The 20,369-nt window shown below is 49.9% G+C and overlaps 1 long non-coding RNA gene across 1 annotated transcript; it reads right to left on the reverse strand.

Moving 5' to 3' along the window:
• Nucleotides 1–3,543: 3,543 nt before the first annotated feature.
• LOC136144296 (uncharacterized) lies at nt 3,544–19,988 on the reverse strand. Its single transcript, XR_010658520.1, has 3 exons — nt 19,886–19,988; nt 9,652–9,793; nt 3,544–3,618 (listed from the first exon to the last, which is right to left on the reverse strand). It is a non-coding gene; the product is annotated as an uncharacterized lncRNA (long non-coding RNA).
• Between the last annotated feature and the right edge of the window lie 381 nt (nt 19,989–20,369).

A 20,369-nucleotide genomic window follows, 5' to 3' on the forward strand; every position in this document is an offset into this window, starting at 1 on the left:
CTGTGCCGTGTTCAGAGCGTGCGTGGGGAAGCCGCCTCATGGGATGCTGGCTGCAGAAATGAGTGAATGCAACTCTCAAAACCACCTTCCATTTCCCCTGAGTTCCTACTTTTATATAAGAAGTAGAGGCAGCCGCAATGGCTAAGAGTGAGAGCTGGGTGCTATGAGACAGACCCTTACTGGATTCTCTTGGCAAGCCAGTGAAGAAGGTAAACACACATGATACTCCATTAGCATGAAGTAATGGCAACCTTTAGAACCGACTGGTTTGTTTTCTCAGTAGTGTGTTCGAGGGCAGGGAGTGCAGAGATGAGCTCGATGGGCGAGGTTGAGTGGGACCACGGCAGGTCTCTGGTGGGGCGGGGGTGGGGTGGTGTTGTTCTCAGCCCGGGAGGTGAGCGATCATTGTCTCAGCTTGCAGGCTTGGCCCAGATTCTGGGATAACAGGGCAAGTCTCGTTAAGCATCCTGCTACATGAATATCAAGCTCGTGTGATCTGGAGAATGCTTCAAATACAGTTTATTATTGACATGAATCAAATAAAAAGCCACACATTCCATCGCCCCAAATTTCACTCTTGACAGCACGAGTCAGCCAGTTTTCTCCAAAAAGGCCCAAATAGTAAATATTTCCGTTTTTCAGGCCGTGTGACCTCATTCTCAACTATTCACTTGGCTTCTGTAGCATGAAAGCAGCGGGAGGCAATGCATGCACAGACGGTCAGGGCCCTGTCCCAATAAAACTTTACTTACAAGCACAGGTGGGTGCCCATATCAGAGCCAGGGCCCACAGTTGGCTCACTCTCAGTTTATAGCATTGAAACAAAATTGCTACAGTAAACGGAGTATCCACCCAGGAAACACGAGCTAGAAGAAATTGTGTGGTACAGGTGGTACGCGCTCTGCCACTCAGCCTCGTCTGACTGTTCTGCGACCCCACGGACTGTAGCCCGCCAGGCTCCCCTGTCCACGGGATTTCCCAGGCAGGAACCCCGCAGTGGGCTGCCGTTTCCTTCTCCAACACATGGTATACACCTTTCAAAAAGCAAGTCCAAAAATGAGATTTTAAAAGATAAGTTCTCATCCTGAGATGCAGAACATCTTTGAATCTCTTAAAAATTGTAAGCAAAGTTTTGTACAACAGTATTTTTCCAAGGACTCAATCTATAACTGCCAGGAGATTCCCAAACTGTTTCTTAAAAAAAGCTAAAAATCACTGATTTAAAGTAAAACACAAATTTCAAAGTGGTCAATCTCCAATTTCCTAATAATGACGGTACCAATCACTCTATCAAGCTCTGCTCCTGAGAAGGTTGTGCTCAACCTCTAGCATTGTCGTTGTCTGGTCTGCCTGACTCCCCCAGTCCCATTCGTGGGCCCAGAAAACTCCCCAGACAAGGCAGGAGAAGGAGACGGCAAGCTGTCTGCAGCCACAAAGTGAAGCTGTCCACTGCTTCTGTAACAGCCACGCTCACCAAGGCTTTTCAGCTCTGCCGTAAACTACAATTTCCGCAGGGTCTCATGAAACCTCAGGGTGTTCCCGGGAGAATGAATTCCTTTCAGGCAGGTCAAGCAGGAAATAAAACAAGATTACTCACTGGTAAAGGAATGTTCTTAGAAATTCCATTTTACTATTGTTTTTTTTTTTTTTTTTACTGAACGTGCCAAAAACCACACCTTGTAACTCTGGGAAATTCATTTTCCACCGCTGTGTGAAGGACTCTCTACACCTCAAACCGTGGCTTCTACAGACGTAGCTGAAGCATTAAGAGCTTTCAGAAACTTTTAAAAAACAACCAAAAACAGCACTGTGCTCATGCGTCCCTGACAGAATAAATGAGATAAAATCAAGCTCTAGGTGTGTTCCCAGGAAGCTCAGAATAGCTGGAGGGCTCAGGGCCTAGAAAATAAGTAATGACTTCCAAGGAATTTATATGTATTAGTTAAAAACCAAATGCACTTTTATCTACATACACAAAAAGAGAGAGAGTTATGAAGAATCCACACCTGAAAATCTTTCAAAAATTTAAAAGGTTAATAAACATAGAATATTTAAGAAGAAAAAAGTCAGAGTACTACTGTACTCAACTTCAGGATTTACTGTAGAACTAGAATAATTATGACAGTACAGGATTGGTAAAAGAACAGACAAAATAGATCAATGAAATTGCATAGATAACCTAGAAATAGACCCATACAAATAAAGACAAGTGATTTTTGAGAAAAAGAACCAAGGGAAATCAATGGAGAAAAGACAGTCTCTTCAATAAATGAACATCCTGAAGCAACTGGACATCCATATGCAAGAAAATAAAGCTAAACACAGACCCTATAGACTTCACAAAAATTAACTCAAAACAGATGATAGAAGTAGGCGCAAAATGCAAAGCCATGCACGCCCAGAGGACGACCCAGGAGCAAATCTCGATGAGTCTGGATTTGGTGATGACATCACTAAAAACAAAATCCAAGGGCATCCGGTGGACTCCATTAAAATTAAAAGCTACTGCTTGAGCCCAGGGAAAGCCGATGTCCCAGAGAAAAACCAGTTGGGGGGGGGGGGTGGGGATTTTCTCTTACTTGGGAAGTGTCAGCTTTTTTTCTATTCAGGTCTGCAACTGTCTGGGTGAGGCCCACACCTACCCTGGGGAGAGCAATCTGACTTACTTAGTTACCAATTCAAATGCTAATCCCACTCAAGAGCGTCCTCACAGACACACCCAGGATACTGTTTGACCAGTATCTGGGCCCCATGGACCAGTCAGGATGACCCAGTGAGGGAAGCTGGGCAGTTGAGGGAGCAAGGGACTCACGGGGACACCGTGCCGCTCACTCAGCTCCTGCCTGAGCCTAAAAACGCCCCCAAAAGGTGAACAACTCAGAATGAAGAGCTCACTTTTCAAAGAAGTAATCTCCAAACATAACTACATGAAAGGCGAGTGAATCTTACAAAAATAAATTTCAGTTAAGTGGAATTGATTGACAAGATTCACCAGTTTTCAAAACCCTCTCCCCTCCAGCCAAGCGGATATTAACACAACCCTTATTGCAAGGTAATGGTCATTAACTGGCAATTTAAATTTGTATGGTGGTTGTTCTCTTAGCATTACAGTAGAGGATTTCTGAGTGTAGGTTAAAGTAGACAGAGATTTCTTTAGTCAAGAGAATTCTGCCACCTTCCGTCTGGAAAACAGGAGAGGGGTCTCTGTGTAGCTCACTCCAGGGCACAGGAGAACTCCACAAGCTTTGGTAACAGTGACAGAAGGGCGGTTTTAGTGGCTATTACACCGCGTTTAGGGTTAAATCATGGTTCAATAAAATCAGAGGCTGGAAAACTCTTGCCTAAGAAACATGACCACCTCATGTTTTGCAAATAAAGTTTTATTGGAATACAGCTGTGCTCACTTGTTTAACTGTTGTCTGTGGCTACTTTTGCAAACGTCCATGGTTACAAAGCCTAAACTGTACTATCTGGCCTTTCGTAGAATAATCCTTCCAACTCCCAATAAATTTGATCAGTTGTTATTTTCTTAGAAGAAGTTTGGCTTGTTTGATTTTTATGAGGGAGAAGAAAACCTCCAACCGCTTCTAAATATGATATGGTATCCTGAATTAAATCCTGAAAGAGAAAAATAACATTGGTTTGAAAAATGGTGAAATCTGAATAAAGTCTATAGTTAAAAGTATTACAGCAATGTTAATTTCAGGGTCTTACAAAACGCATCATGGTTACATAAAACATTAGCACTAGGAAAGTTCTCTGCGACATGCATGCAACTTTTCTGAAAATCTAAAATTACTCCAAGATGTAAATGTTATTTAAAGAAAAGATCTCAGCAGATAGATATTTGAAATAAACATTCAGAATGTGGATGGAGTCTGCCTCCAGTCATACTGGTGGTGTGGCTATGGGGGTGTATCATTCATTTATCCAATAAACATTTAAGAATTTGTGACAGCAGCCCAAACATCTCTTTTACACAAGTATAGATGAACATAGGCTTGCTTCCCTGATTTTGGCAATTTTATCCAAGCTGAAGTTGGAACCTGTAAAAATCTTCCTGACACAGATGACAAGTGCATTGTGAGCAGGTAAAAGGAGGTCTGGATATGCAGGTAACAACAAATTCAGAAGCCAAGCTTGAATAAAGTCTTCCATTTATAACCTTCCCAGAGGAAGTTTAAAAAAGAGGAAATGAATACTTCCTTAAAGTATTGATGAGAGGAGGAGGTGAAACATCTGAGCGCCCGCTCTTCGCCCGGGTTGCACATTTCCTCTCTTGGCCGCCAGCCAGGTCTGAGCATCATGGAAGCATTAACCCAGACAAAATCCAAAGGGCTGAACCCGGGGGCCCAGGCTGGGTCCCCAAGGCTTTGGAACGACAGATCTTGGGGAAATTGTTCACACTCCTGGAAGAAAGTTCATGCAGATGGGGCTCTGGATGACTGGAAGCCAGACGCTTCAAAAGGCAGAAGTGGATATGAAATCATGTCCAGAGAACTTACAGAGCAGCGACGCTCCATCCCAGCCCTGCGGGGGTCGGACAAACTGCAGAGATGCACAAGATGCTAGCAGGGCCTGCGCAAGGAGACCCTGCAGCATGTGCGGTTTTACTATTACGTGACCAGTGGCCCGGGGAGCGAAGGTGCCCCCAGCCCTTCCTGCTCCGTGGCTGTCCACGCTCACGACCAGCACACGTCTCACGAGATGCGATGAACTGGTTCGTCCATCCTGTTCCGCCGAAGTTCAGAGCCTAGTAGTTAAGCCCGGCCAGGCTGCAAGGAAATAAGCCCTGCACATCTGCCTCTGCTGGCTGTCTTAGTTTCATGGCCTGCACACTCACTGAAGGGGTTAGGAGAATTTGGAACGCGCCCTGCAGCGCGGAAACGTGGGACACCGTGGTGAGCGCCGAGAGCTCTGACGTCCGCACGCTCCCTCTGACCTGATTAGGGACGGGTCCCCTGGAGAGAAAGTGACGGGGCTGCGGCCTGGGGACCCCACTTGGGCCACCCAGGTGAGAGAATTCTGACATCCAGAAAATACACGCTACGGGAGCCGCAGGGCGCTGTCACGGTCTGGCCTTTGGGAATCCGTGTTCTAAGTGCCCGCCGGGACTCAGCAAAGGCCACTCCGTGATCGCAAGGAGGAAACTTGAGCCTGGGGAAAAAAAAATCATACTGTTTGGATTGTATTTCCTGTCATAAAGCTGGAATCATGGTTTTCGCTCCCAAGCCGGAAACGAAGTGTTTCCTTATTGCCAGAGGCCTGAGATACGGGGTTAAAGGTCCCAGCTCAGAAAGCAATTCAGTGGCAGCTGTGTCCCCAGAAAACGCTGACTGACGAGTCCACAGGTGATGGGCTCGCTGCTGAGAGCTTTGCAAGAATTGGCTAATTTAACTCCCACATCTGCCTGCAAGGCAGGAGACCCCGGTTCGACTCCTGGGTAGGGAAGACCCCCTGGAGAAGGGCATGGCAACCCGCTCCAGTCTTCTGGCCTGGAGAATCCCACGGACAGAGGAGCCTGGTGGGCTACAGTCCACGGGGTTGCAAAGAGCTGGACACGACTGAGCAGCTTTCACTTTCACCTTCGTCTGCTCTACGGAGGAGAGGTTGTCATGATTCCAACAGGAGGAAAGCAGTTCTCAGGCTTACTAGCTCAGCCCCAGTCATGCAACTAAGAAGAACTCGAACGCCAAGAGTCAGAACCCAAGGTCCACAACTGCCAACACCCCTCCTGGAGCCCCATGACGTGGGGATGTGACTGTGCAGTTAGTGTCAGAAAGAGACCTGCCCAGCTCAGTGACAACTTGACTTCCCCTCTCAGAAAAGCAATGGTGGAGATGCAGCCAAGGTCTCCTCCCCGCAGTCTAGAGGCTGAGGCTCTGCGTCCCTCTGTCCTGGAGGAGCCGTGAAGTGTGTCCTGTAACCACTGACCCATCTCAACGACCAACTCTGAGCTCTGGCGTTTCCTCAGATAACTTGACCTCGTGAGCAACCGTGTACCTGAAGAGTAGGGGCTGCAAAGGCTACCACTTCCCCAGTTATAAGAAAAGCTCACACGCGATCTGGAGATGGAGCAACATTTAGAATCAAAGTGGTTCATGTTCATCCAAGAAAGACAAAACTACCGTTTTCTCCACTAAATTATAGTTGTATGCATCTGCTCTCTCTGTGGTTCCTATTTAATTTCTCTTTCTGTGTCCCTGATGATAACACTACTTATAACTTACAAAAGTGCTTTTCCTGTTCAGAAATGTATTTTACCTTGTATGACCACATTGTCATATTTTATTAACATCTCAAGAACCTGATACAATTAAATATACTGTTCTCTCACTGGAAGGATCTCTGCTCAAAATACATACTGTACTTTTGTATATTCTACTGAAGTACATGCTTGGGACTCCCCTGGCCATCCAGGGGCTAAGATTCCATGCTTCTCCTGCAGGTGGCAAGGGTTCAATGCTTGGTCGAGGAACTGAGATCCCACATGCCACATGGTACTGGCAAATAAATAAATAATAAAGTACATTTGTGTTGTCGTTAAATGCAAGTGCCCTTGTGTAGAAAGTTGGCGTATTTATATATTCTTGTTTTTGAAAATGACCAGAGTTTTTAATTCACTGAAAACATTTTAAAGTTGTATGCTTTCTGTTAAACTCAACGGGCTTCCCTAGTGGCTTGGTGGTTGGAGAAGGCAAAAACAACCCACTCCAGTACTCTTGCCTGGAGAATCCCAGGGATGGAGGAGCCGGGTGGGCTGCAGTTCATGGGGTCGCACAGAGTCGGACACGACTGAAGCGACTTAGCGGCAACAGCAGCAGTGGCTCGGTGGTAAAGAATCCCCCTGCAACGTAGGAGCTGCAGGAGACACAAGTTTGATCCCTGGGTGGGAAGACCCCCTGGAGGAGGGCATGGCAACCCACTCCAGTGTTCTTGCCTGGAGAATCCCATGGGCAGAAGAGCCTGGTGGGCTACAGTCCACGGGGTCGCAAGGAGTCAGACATAATTGAAAAGACTTAGCACGAAGCTTGCATGCTTAAGCTGACTGTCTTACAATAAAGTCAAAAGTCAAATTATCCTTCTGACATTTCCAACCACAGAATCTTATCTTTAGTGATAAGACATAAATTGATGATCTTCAGTGACTGTCACCTACAAAAAATGATTCTTTTATGCAGCTTTACCAAACATAGCCAGTTGAACAAAAAGCAGAAAACTTTGCCAACAGTACCTTGAAGCTAATGAATGAGAATATCAGCATGACTTTGCATCTGTTTCTGCAAAGGTGGTCTCTACCTGCGCTGCATAAAGAGAACACGAGGGTCACTCTGTCTGACTCCCCGTGGTGGTCTCAGCACGAGGAGTTAAACCACAACTCAGTGGCGTATCACAACTGGCAGGAATTCTTTCAGTCTGAGGAGCGATCTGATGATAGCGGTGTTGTCATGTGTCTGTGGTGAGCTCATTGAAGACACGGTGTTCTGTTCTTGTCAGACCCTGCTCATCGAAACAGGACTTTTGCAACGAGGGAGAGAATGAAGGCAGCGATCTACGAAAACAGCTTGGGAGAAAGGCCAGGGGTCAACAATACGGCCTGCAAATGATGAGGAAGTACAGGAGCGCACCTTCCTGAAAATGTGCCACCAGATGTCAGAGGGAGCAGGGCTTCTGTGTACGTGCGTGTGCGTGAGTGTGGGTGTGCACACCTGCGCTCGAGTGTGGGTGGGTGTGCGTGTGTGCGCTGTGGGGGAGCACACAAGCACATGTGTGAGTGTGTGAATGTGTGTGTGTGTCTTTCCGCCACAGAAGGTGAGCCCGAAAACGCCCATCGATTCCGATCAACTGGCCTGCACTTGGACGCCCTGGAATTGTATCAAACGCATCCCCAGAGAGGTTGGAGAGGAAATGAACCAAAAGCTCTGTTTCCAGTTAGGGTGGAATTAACTCCATAATTGAGTCTGGCAGGATGACTCTGCAAGCTAGGAATTTTGATAGATGGTGTCGTGTGAGCTAAGCCAGGCTGAAGTTTCAACATAAACAACACACTCATTCCCGGTTTCAGGGGAAGAGTTAAGTTTTAAACCAAGGGTGTCTTCGTTTCCCCTTTTTCCTTCTCTTCCTCTTGAATTTAGCAATAAGATACCCTCACAAGACAAGTGAGGGCTTCTCTGTGGATCCTCCCACAGAGGACAGCAGTGGATGCAGGAGGATGCTGCACATGAGTGGGTGTGGTTCATCTGCTCAGTCATGTCTGACCCTTTGTGACCAGGTGGGCTATTGCATGGCAGGCCTCCCTGTCCTTCACCATCTCCCGGAGCTCATTCAAATTCATGTCCATTGAGTCAGTGATGCCATCCAACCATCTCATTCTCTGTCGTCCCCTTCTCCTGCCTTCAATCCTTCCCAGCATTAATGTCTTTTCCACTGAGTCGGCTCTTAGCATCAGGTGGCCAAAGTATTGGACCTTCAGCATCAGTCCTTCCAATGACTATTCAGGATTGATTTCCTTTAAGATCGATTCGTTTGATCTACTAACTGTCTGAGGAACTCTCAAGACTCTTCTCCAGCATCACGATCAGAAAGCATCAGTTCTTTGGCGCTCGGCCTTCTTTATGCTCCAGCTCTCACACCGTGCACGACCACTGGAGAAACCGTAGCCTTGACCAGGGTGAGTGGATGAGGGGAGCCAGCCCTGGGGCCAGTGTGGGGAGTCACGGCAGGGCTACCTGAGCATCACCAGTCCCTGCCCTCACCAGCCTTCCAGGCAGCTCTCTCCAAGATCCACGTGCAAATTCCCTGCCTGCCTGCAGCCTGAATGCCCTTGACTCCCAGGTTGGTTCTCAAGAGGATGCCTGGGCCATCAAGCTTATTTCTAGGAATTAACTTCTCACAGCTCATGGAAGACCTGCTCACTCATGGGAAATGTTCAAGTTAAGACAGAAGTTACCTGTCTTGGTTGGAATCTTGGCTGCCACCATGTAAAAATCAGTGGGGTAAATTTTGAACTCTCCAGGCCTTTTCTCTTTATAATGGGAGGGTGGGGTCAAACATAGCAGTTTTGTGGGGAAAAAAAAAAAGATGAGAAATTAAATGCAAAGCTCAGAGCAGAGCCTAGCCCTTATGAATAACCAGTGCCTTTACGTGGAACTTGCAGTCCATCTGAACTTCCCAGAAGGAATCAGTGCCCTGGAAGTTGCTAGAAACCTTGCAAGCTCCTTGTGGGGGGAGCAGAAAGTCGCTGGGGCACCAGACAGAGAAGTCCTCCACGGGAGGGGGCTGTGGGAGAGACGCGAAATGGAAAGAAGGAAGCGGAGGTGGCCACGGAGGCCCGCATGTTCACACGGGGTGCGAGACTTCTCCATGTCCCAAAGAGGAGAGAGGAGACGGCAGCTTCCCACTTGCTCAAGATTTCCCTTCTGCATTTTCTTTTAAACCATGTGGGTTGGAGGCCCTCTGGAGAGGCTTCCACTAAACCATGTGACCGAACAAGAAGTCAGAGGGTGCGCTGGTGATGCTGAAAGTGTAACCTCCCTTGACCGTGGGGTCCGGTCTGTGCTGCTTTTGACCTGAAGAACCTGTCCCTCGTATAAAGCACGGTGAAGAGGAACCCACGCCTGGCGCGTGTCTCTGAGATCAGCGGCCCCTTACCTTACGAGGCTTTCCTGTCGCTGGTCCACGAACCGCTCAGGGTCCTTTCCTCTTGGACGTCTTCCTTCTGTCTCTGCCCCTCCTCCGGCTGTCCCTTCTCTTGTAAGAAATGCACACTAGAGGAGACAGCTGTCCGTTTCTCCTGTGGCAAGCAGAATGAATGAGCAAGCTCAGCTTTTGTCACCGAACGTGTCCTCAGACAGCCCCGGAGTCCGCCACCCAAAGGTTTGATGCGTCTTAGGACCGCAGCCTGTGCAGGAGGCCCTGCTGCTGTCAACACGCGGCCGCTGCCTTTCTGCGTGACGCTGGGTCTCAGGGTTGCCATGCCAAGGCGTGGTGTATGTTTTTAGAAGAATCGAGCTCCATGAAAGCCTTTATAGTCATGATGAAATTATCTAATTGGACAGAGGAAAGTCTCGGGAGTTTTCAAGGGGGAGGGTGGGGAGAGTCTGGCATGTTTTCCTTGCTCCCTCTCATCTTAAACCCTGTACTAAGGAGCGTAAACAGAGGCTTTTTGCTGTTGACGTGCGTCTAAGCTGGCAAAACCCAGCCGCTCCACGTGTGAGGGTACATATCTGCCTCCAGCATGTTCATCTTTCCGGATGGGCTCTTGCAAGCTACAGATTCGGAAATTCTCAAAGCGAATCTTAGCACAGCAAACACAGTCTCTCTCGAGAAGCCCTGTCACGGAAGGAAACGCAGTGCTCTGGGATCAGTGCCCATCCGCTTCAGCTACGATTTTAGAACTTGATTTTTAAATAAATATATACATATAATCTCCAAACCCACTCTCAGCAGCTCAATGTTGATTTTGGTAATGCCTTGCCAGCAGTAGGAAAAAATCACAAGTGGATCTGGTATTTGTCCCCGGTGAATACGGGTACAGATAAACACATTCGGCTTCAACGACGGACTGGTCATTTCTCGCCTCTGCTTTGAACCAGTGAGGGACGCGGCTCAGGAGCCTCCTTACCTGTCTCAGGTGATGAGACTCTGGAACATCTTTAGCATTTAGCCTGTTCAGCCAGGGCATATTCAGAGGAGTCAAATTCCAGAGAGGTTGGCGGGAAATCCCACAGATAGATTTTTTTTTTCAAGAGATCCGTCCACTTTAGATATCAGATAACAACCTTATTTGTTCCCAAGTGGGCACTGTAGTTTTGAGCTTTCCTGCTGATGGCTGTGGTCTGCATGGTAACTGATGTCTCTGCGAGAGCAGGTGCCCCAGAATTCGTTCAGTTTTCGTACGTCACCGACTTATTTGGTACAAACACAGGAAGTGTGTGCGATGTCATGGGCTTTCCATGGCTTCCAGAAATCCATAACCTGCAGTGTTTTAAGTGCTGGACCTTCGGGTAGGTCTAAACTTTCCATTTTAAAAATCATATGTATATATATTTATATGGTTGGGGCTTCCCTAGTAGCTCAGCTGGTAAAGAATCCGAATGCCAAGACAGGAGACATCAGTTCAATTCCTGTGTCGGGAAGATCCCCTGGATATGGGATAGGCCATTCACTCAAGTATACTTGCCTGGAATATCCCCATGGACAGAGGAGCCTGGCAGGCTACAGTCCATGGGGTCGCAAAGAGGACTCAACTATGGGGACGTGACTGAGCGACTAAGCACACACATATATATTTATATTTATACATTATGTATGATGTCCACATATGTCATCCCTGAATTTATACACACACACACACGTATATATATAATACCATAGTAAGCAGATATGCTTTCACTTGGCATAGAGGGTGGGGAACCACAAAAAGAGTTTGTAGAGAGGGAACATTTGATATGCGCTTAGAGGGAAAACCTTGGAGAAGGGAATGGCAAACCACTCCAATATTCTTGCCTGGAGAATTCCATGGACAGAGGAGCCTGGCAGACTGCAGTCCATGGGGTCAAAAAGAGTCACACACGAATGAGCAACTAACACTTACTGACTTAGTTACTTTGAAGGAAAAATATCTTTCAACAGCTAAAGTGGCAAAGGGGGAGTGTCAAAGATCAGGGGTGGGAGACCCCTTTGGGATTACAGGACCAGTATGAACTGGGTTCAGAATTGTGGTGATGATGGTGAAGGTGATGGCGGTGGTGATGGTGGTGAAGGTGGTGATGGTGGTTGTGGAGACAGTGATAAAGAAGCTGACGGTGGTGATGATGATAATGATGGTGGTGATGGTGATGGTGGTGATGGTGGTGGTGATGATGGTGGTGGTGATGATGGTGATGGTGGTGGTGATGGTGATGGTGGTGATGACAAAGGTGATGATGGTGAAGGTGGTGATGGTGGTGATGGTGGTGATGATGGTGATGGTGGTAAAGATGGTGATGGTGGTGATTATGGTGACAATGAAGGTGATGGTGAAGGTGATAATGATGGTGGTGGTGATGGTGGTGATGGTGGTGATGGTGGTGATGATGGTGATGATGGTGGTGGTGATGATGGTGATGGTGGTGGTGATGGTGATGGTGGTGATGACAAAGGTGATGATGGTGAAGGTGGTAATGGTGGTGGTGATGGTGGTGATGGTGGTGATGATGGTGATGGTGGTGATGATGGTGATGGTGGTGATGGTGGTAAAGATGGTGATGGTGGTGAAGATGGTGATGGTGGTGATGATGGTGATGATGGTGATGGTGGTGAAGGTGATAATGATGGTGGTGATGGTGGTGATGGTGGTGATGATGGTGACAATGAAGGTGATGGTGAAGGTGATAATGATGGTGGTGATGACGGTGATGGTGGTGAAGATGGTGATGGTTGTGGTGACAGTGATAAAGAAGCTGATGGTGGTGGTGATGGTAATGATGATGGTGATGATGGTGATGGCATTGTGAAGGTGATAATGATGGTGGTGATGGTGGTGATGGTGGTGATAATGGTGACAATGAAGGTGATGTTGAAGGTGATAATGATGGTGGTGATGGTGGTGAAGGTGGTAATGATGGTGGTGATGGTGGTGAAGGTGATAATGATGGTGGTGGTGATAATGATGGTGGTGATGATGGTGATGGTGGTGAAGGTGATAATGATGGTGGTGATGATGGTGATGGTGGTGATGATGGTGACAATGAAGGTGATAGTGAAGGTGGTGATGATGGTGATGGTGGTGATGATGGTGACAATGAAGGTGATGGTGAAGGTGATAATGATGGTGGTGATGACAGTGATGGTGGTGAGGATGGTGATGGTCGTTGTAGTGACAGTGATAAAGAAGCTGGTGGTGGTGGTGATGATAATGATGATGGTGATGATGGTGAAGGTGGTAATGATAGTGGTGGTGATGGTGGTGAAGATGGTGATGGTGGTGATGATGGTGATGGTGGTGATGATGGTGACAATGAAGGTGAAGGTGATAATGATGGTGGTGATGATGGTGATGGTGGTGGTGGTTATGGTGACAGTGATAAAGAAGCTGGTGGGGGGTGATGACGAACATTAAGGGGGCACTTGGAACTTAGATTTTTGCCTTTGTCACTAACTGATACATGAAATCTGAGACACAAAACCTTCATTTATAAACCAGGGATAATAATAATAAAACCTAAGGCTCAGGTTTATTGTGATGACTGAATAAAATTCTGTGTATGTAATACTGTACCTAGAATATACTCAGTAAATATTAGGTACTGTCATTTTTGTTCTTTTTTTTTTTTAATTAAATGGATTATTTGATAGGGAGTGAACACTTACCTTAGTAAACTAGTTGGGAAAATCTATGATGCATTTTACCCAGAATAACTCGTGTGTGGTCATAAAACAAAATATAATTCCAATTCGTCGGTCGGGCTCTCATGTCACCACTCCCTGCCTGCTAGGGGGCTGGCAGAACTCCTGACTCGGACCTGAAAATTTTCCTTTCATATCGTTTCTTTGCACTTTTTCTCTGTTGCATTTGTAAGTAACTCCAGAATGTGTCGTAACAATCTATGTCAAATGGAGGCTCTCCTTACACCAGGACTGACACATCAGTTGGGAACATCATCTCTCCTTCTATACTTGCTTGAAGTTCATTTAGGCCACTTGCAATTGCGTTTCTGTTTTTCTTCTCTTTGGAAATTTTCTCTTTGGGAACAATCATCTCTTTTTTTCCCCCTGATTGGCAAAAGAGCTGCCTCAATGAAGGCCATGAACCGTTTGTCCAGAATATTTACCTGGTCTGTGTTTGTCTTTTCATTTCATTCCTGCTCTTGAGTTTCGTTCATTCAAACTTTTGTTTTTAATTTTTACAAAGTCAGATTTATGACTCTTCCCTCTTGTAGTTTCTTCCATTGATTCATACTTAGAGAACATGCTTCTGAGGTTGGTTACATTTCTACCTGTATTTCAGTTTAGATCTTTATATATTTCTTCTTTTTTATACTTGACCCTTTAGTCCATCTCGATTTTTTAAAATTTCCTTTGAAGTAAGAATCTAAGTTTTGTCAGTTTGCTGCATTGCTAGATATTTACAAATATTAGCTGATATCCTAGCATTATCTATAAATGGAAATGTCACCTTTCACTTGATTTGAACATGCTTACTTTGTCACATAACAAACATTTTATCTAAGGGCAACCGTCCCTGAAATTGCCCGCTTAAAGTGACCCTCAGCATCCACAGATGAGGTGGGAGCACTGAGAATGTACGTGACTCTGGGAGGGAAAGAGGCAACCACGTCTCAGCAGGTCTCTGGTGAGCAAGCCCTTCTCTTCCCACGGTGCCTCCCCTCCCCAGCCTCACGAGGCCCTGTTGCTAATAGGCTCTGAGCTTGTGAACCTTTTTGTTGGCGTTTCCTGCGTAAACATTGAACTCACTAAGCAAGTCACTGCATATTGAAGTGTTTAGCAGATGCAGAGTCTGAGCCAGACGGAGCACACCCAGCACAGAGGGTCCGGGCTCTAGACGCGCTGTTTCTCAAGGCCACACGAAGGAGCTTGAGGGCATCACCCTGGGCCTGGACCGCACTGGGGTAAGAGCCGGCACGCTGCCTCCACCTCCCCGACGGACGTCCAGAATCACCTCGGAGGCCGACAGGAAAGACAGAAAGAAGCCAGGGGACTTCTGCCAATCGCTTGTTGCGCAGAGTACGTCCAACTGCAGATATGGACGTGGAGGCCCCTGGGAGGTCACTGCCACTGGTCGTCTATCAGATCCTCGTGGTGTCCTCCACCCACCCCAGTTACACCCCCAGAGGCTTGCTGACCGACTGGCAGGTCTGGGTGACCAGATGTCTCGTCCTCACCGAGCTTCACACTATTAAGTCACAGGGCATGCCAAGGTATATTTTTTAGAGTGAGTTTTTATTAGCACTGTTCTAGAAAGTAGCTGAAACCATTAAAGCATTTTAGGGGGTCTCCTTCTTTTCTTCAAAACCCTTCTCTTCCCCATCAATTCACTCCTAAAGCCTCTCGGTTGGCTGGAGCCAGGTAAATGTCCACGCTGGATGGAAGGGGCCATGGAAGATTGGGGGCAGGGTGGCATTGTGAGCCTTGCCGGAGGCTGAGCTGGGCACGGGGGTGCCCCTGGGGCTGTGGTGCAGCAGGATGGAGGCTGGGATGGGAGGGGAGGGCGTGGGACCAGGGCAGCCTTTGTGACCGCCGCAGCCTGAGCATCAGATCCCAGTGTGGTGGGGTCGGGGACACACTTGAGGACTGGGATCCCGAGCAGAAAGGAGAGTGTATCAGAGTGGGGGTCGGAGTTGGAGGGGGGTGCAGCTCCCAGTAGGATGAGGAGGACAGCTGGAGGTGCCAGGCCCCAGAGCAAAGTGCCAGAGGCTTGGTGGGGAGGAGAGAGTTCTGTGGGTGGGACAGCAACAGGTGAGGTCACGTGGTGGGGGTGACCCCGTGGGGAGAAAGCCCAGGTGGGGCGCAGTCTGCCAGGAGGCCAGACGGAACCTGGAAGGGTGGCAGCGGCGGTGGACAGCGGCTGGGGAGGCTGAGCTCCGGGGGCGGGAGTTACAAACACAGGAGGAGAGGCAGGACCCGTCCTGGGCTGCCTAACGGCGGGTTCTGGAGCGGACTCGGGGTTCTCAGTATGAGTAGATGTGTCTGGAACTGCTTGTGCATGTGTGTGCCCGCCAGCTCTGTCCACGGACGCCAGCACCCGCTCCAGACCTTGCTGCCGAGTTCCGTTCTCCCCTGAGGGGAACCAGCGCTCCTCGGAGTCCAGGGCAGGGAGGGGCCGTGGTCCGTCTGCAGCTTGTCTTCAAGCTGATGGGGAGGACATGTTTAGAGGGTGATGAAGCGTGGGTTCCACACTCCGCTCCCCCCAGATCCAGGCACCTCGGAGCATCACGGTGAGTGATAATGATGACAGGTTATAATCCATCGAGTGAAGTGGAAACTGCGAGTTCACACCAGTAGGGGCAAATGCAGAAATGAATAAACCGACTGCCGGAGGAGGAGCAGGCTACACATGTGGTTTTGAGGTGGTTCCTACCCGACTGGTGTCGTCACCGAAGGGAGGAGGCGTGAGGACACCAACAGAGGCCATCTCGGTGCCCGGGGACGGACACTGTCCCTGCAGGGCCCTCCCTGCCTGACGCCTGGCCGCCTCTGGTCAGGAGGGGGCCTCGGACAGACCCGGAGTCTCCACGGGGCCTGGGATCATCACGGCCAAGGTCGCGAGAGACAGAGACGATCCAGGAGCTTCCGCAGAGCGGAGAGGAGCAAAGCAATGTGATGATCAAATGCAACACGAGGTTCTGCAGAGGGTCCTTTCATTTTCAACTGCTTTTTAGGGCAAACGTGCGTGACATCTGGGGACGTGTTCTGTTAAGTCTGTTTTTGCCAGCTCTGTTGAGGTCATGTGAAGACCGTTCGTGTGTTCAGAAGATACAGGCTAACGTGCTCGAGGGTCGTAGGATGTAAGGGAGGCAAATCGTCCTCAGAAGGCTCAGGCAATCAATTATCTGGGTGGTACTTTCAGCTTTTCTGTGAGTAGTTTATGATTGTTTAAAACTCAGACTTTCTGTAGGGGATTCCTTTATGCATAAAGGCATGCATAAAGGGATACTTACTTGGATGAAAGTAAGTCTCGGGACCCCTGGGAGCCTGTGGACCCATGTGGGTTCACCCTGTCCCCACTCCAGCCGGGTGTTCCCAGGTCGCTCGAGTGTGACCTGTGATGACACACACGTGCCCCAGGCTGCAGTGACCAACCCCCCTGCAGTGTGCCAGCGTCCTAAATAAAGGACAGCGAGGCCACAAATGACACCCCTGGGCTGCCAACCCAGGAGGAATGGAGCGGGAGACGGCCAGAGTGGGTCAGGAAAGGACTGCTCGGGGAGGCCAGGCAGGTGAGCGTCCAATGAGAGGCGCCCGGGCAATCTCAGGACGGGGTAATGGCAGCGCTAAAAATAACCAGAGCGGCTGTTTATGCTCAGCGCTAAGTCCTCGGCTCCAGCATCTCATGTGACCAGCGCCGCCGTCCTGCAAAGGGGGTATAATTAGTGTCCCTGCGGGAGGAGGAAACCTGAGGCCCGGGAGGCCGAAGGACGCGGCGCCTGGGACCGGCCGGCGGACGGACCGTGGCCAGCATCTCCCCGTGCGCAGAGGCGGCACCTTCTGCAGCACCCCTAGCACTGACCGAGGGGCTGTGCTGATTGCATCTCAGAGGAAAATCGAAATACAAGCAAGCAGCGAAGCTAGGGTCACTCTGGTTCCCTCTGCTATTCAGTTCATCCCAGCAATCCCAGGAAGGGAACACGCATTCTCAGGCTCTCACAGATAAGGACCCAGAGGCAGGAATACTGGGAGCTGGCCCGGGGTCACCATCTGTGATTGGAGGGCTGGACACCCCTCTTTCTCGTCCCCAGGCTGCTCTCTGGGCCCACCCCCTGGACTCCTGGACACCCCCTTTCTCATCCCCAGGCTGCTCTCTGGGCCCACCCCCTGGACTCCTGGACACCCCTCTTTCTCGTCCCCAGGCTGCTCTCTGGGCCCGCCCCCCTGGACTCCTGGACACCCCGCTTTCTCGTCCCCAGGTTGCTTTCTGGGCCTGCCTCCCTGGACTCCTGGACACCCCTCTTTCTCATCCCCAGGCTGCTCTCTGGGCCCGCCCCCCTGGACTCCTGGACACCCCTCTTTCTCGTCCCCAGGCTGCTCTCTGGGCCTGCCCCCCTGGACTCCTGGACACCCCTCTTTCTCGTCCCCAGGCTGCTCTCTGCGCCCGCCCCCCTGGACTCCTGCCCCCTGTGTTAGGGCTCCGTTCAGGGACACAGGCTTCATCGTGGCTGAACTCTGTGGGGTGTCCCGAGAGCACATTTCAGCACCAGCAGCCCCCAGGGCGATGGGCGTTCCTGGGCTGAGCCACCGCGGCCTCTGCACCGTGCTCTGCGCTCCTCCGCCACGTCCCTACTGGGCTCTGAGCGGCTGAGAACCATCACCTCCCCACCTGCGAAGTCACGTCTCATCCTGAGATGGGACAGAACAGGAGGGAAGGGGGCAGGGCACAGCTTCTGAAAGAATGACGCGGCCTGGGGACAAAGTGAGTCCAGGATTCAAGGCAACTGCAACTAGACTTCGGCCCTCAAAGTGAGCGAGAGCTGTTCAGTCGCGTCTGACTCTTTCTGACCCCATGGACTATACAGTCCATGGGATTCTCCAGGCAAGAATACTGGAGTGGATAGCCACTCCTTTCTCCAGGGGATCTTCCCAACCCAGGGATGGAACCCAGGTCTCCTGCATTGGGCAGGCGGATTCTTTACCAGCTGAGCCCCAGGGGAAGCGCAAGAATACTGGCATGGGCAGCCTATCTCTTCTCCAGCAGGTCTTTCCAACCCAGGAATTGAATCAGGGTTTCCTGCATTGCAGGCAGATTCTTAACCAACTGATCTCTCAGAGAATCCTCAATCAGCAAGCTAAATGACACACCCAGAAGGGTCATGAAGGTTCCAAGGCCCCTCAAGAGACCAAAAAGGGGGCGGTGGCCCAATTCCTGGAAATCTCCATTCCTTCCCCAAAATAGTTGGAATAATCCTCCCACTCATTAGCCTATGAAATTACCCAGCCCATAAAAGCTATCCGCTTTGGAGGCCGCCCGCCCGCCCTCTGCAATGGCCCACGTTCTGTCTGCAGAGGATACTTCTCTCTAAATAAATCCACTTCTTACCTATCACTCTGTCTCACTGGATTCTTTCTGCGATGAGACATCAAGAACCTGAGCTTCATTAGGTCTTGAAACCAGGCCTGTGGTCTCAGTTGGAAGACCGGGTTTGGGCTGTGTTCCTGGCACTTGGGTTCGAGGCCCAGTTGGAGGTAAACGGTTTGTGAACCTGGTGCAAGGCACACCCAGGAGGAGGGGCCCCGGGTGGGGGCTCCACGCGGGACGCCCTTGCTTTGGTTCTCCGGTGATAATGCTCAGGCTGAGCACAGAGCCCTGGGACCCCCCACGGCCATCGCAAGCCCCGGGGCTCACTGGTCAGTCCCCTGAGAGGCTTTGGGGACAGAGGGGCCCCAGGGCCTCCCACCTGTGTGCTTCCATGGGGCCCTTCCTCCCTGGATTTAAAGCGCTGACCCAGCGGTGATTTGGGGTGTTTTCCAGCCCTGATAGAAGGCTCCATTTCCCTCTATGCTAGCGGCTTCCCTGCAACTTAGAACAAGACTCTTAAGTTAACAGGAAGTGGACTCTGTCTGTTCCTTCCTTGGTGGCTCAGATGGCAAAGAATCTGCTTGTAATGCAGGAGACCCAGGTTCGATCCCTGGGTTGAACTCTGTCTACACAGCCCCGAGCCCCTGAGCAAAGTGGACGCAAAGTCATCAGATTCATGGGATGGAAGAGGGGAAGCAGAAGCCCCAAGGACCAGGAGGGTCACGAGCTCGAGAGTTTTCCCAGCTCAGCCATCTGAGGCTCTGAGAAGCGTCCCTAGAAGGGCCCCTACAGGCTCTCCGACTTGGGGTCACGCAACCTTGGGTCTGCCCCTGCCGTCTCAACCTGACCGGGAACAGCTCGGGAATAACTGTCACCGGGTCTCAAGTCAGCCTCTGTCTCTCCCTCCCTTCCTCTTATAATGCAAGACCTTGACTTTCCAAGGAGAACACAACTCTGTCACCAGCTCAGCACCAGACTCACTTCCTGGTGATTCTTTTTTCACACCAGAGCATCTGAGGTCTTTGGCGCTGGGTTGCCTCACTCCCTAAATTCACGCGACCGTGTCTCCCAAGGCTCATCCCTCCCTGCACTGGAAGCTGAGACCCTCGCGGGAGGCCTGGCACGGAGGATGGCTTTCAGTTTTCCACTCACAGGGGTGTGCAGCAGCCAAGAAACGAGGGTGTCCGGACGCGGTGGGGGCCCAGCGCCAGCCTCAGCCTCCGAGCTCCTGCGGCCTCAGCCTGGCTTCCCGGGGGCCGCGGACGAGCGTTTCCGCCACCAAATCCATTTGGCTCTATTTAGGAACGAAGTACAGGAAGGTAGTTATTGTACAAGATTAGTTTCCTGTAGGCCATAAATTGGCAGTAGCAGAAAAATACAGGATGAATCTATTAGCCTGCAAGGTCAGCTCAAAGGAAGGCCGGGCCGGCAAGGGTGCTGTTTTCTTTCTTTGAACCCACCTCCCAAACTCAGCCAGGCTGAAAAAGACCCTTTAACTACTTAATTACTTCTTAATAGTTTTAAGCAAATTCAAAAGCCTGTGCCCGTGGTTGCTAAGTGCCCGGAGGTCAGAGCTGCCTGGAATATGTCAGGAATTCCTATTTGGACTGGAGTTTCTGAAACCTGATTAAAAGCT

This window comes from Muntiacus reevesi, chromosome 11 (assembly GCF_963930625.1).
Source record: "Muntiacus reevesi chromosome 11, mMunRee1.1, whole genome shotgun sequence".
In the NCBI taxonomy this organism is placed as follows: domain Eukaryota; kingdom Metazoa; phylum Chordata; class Mammalia; order Artiodactyla; family Cervidae; genus Muntiacus; species Muntiacus reevesi.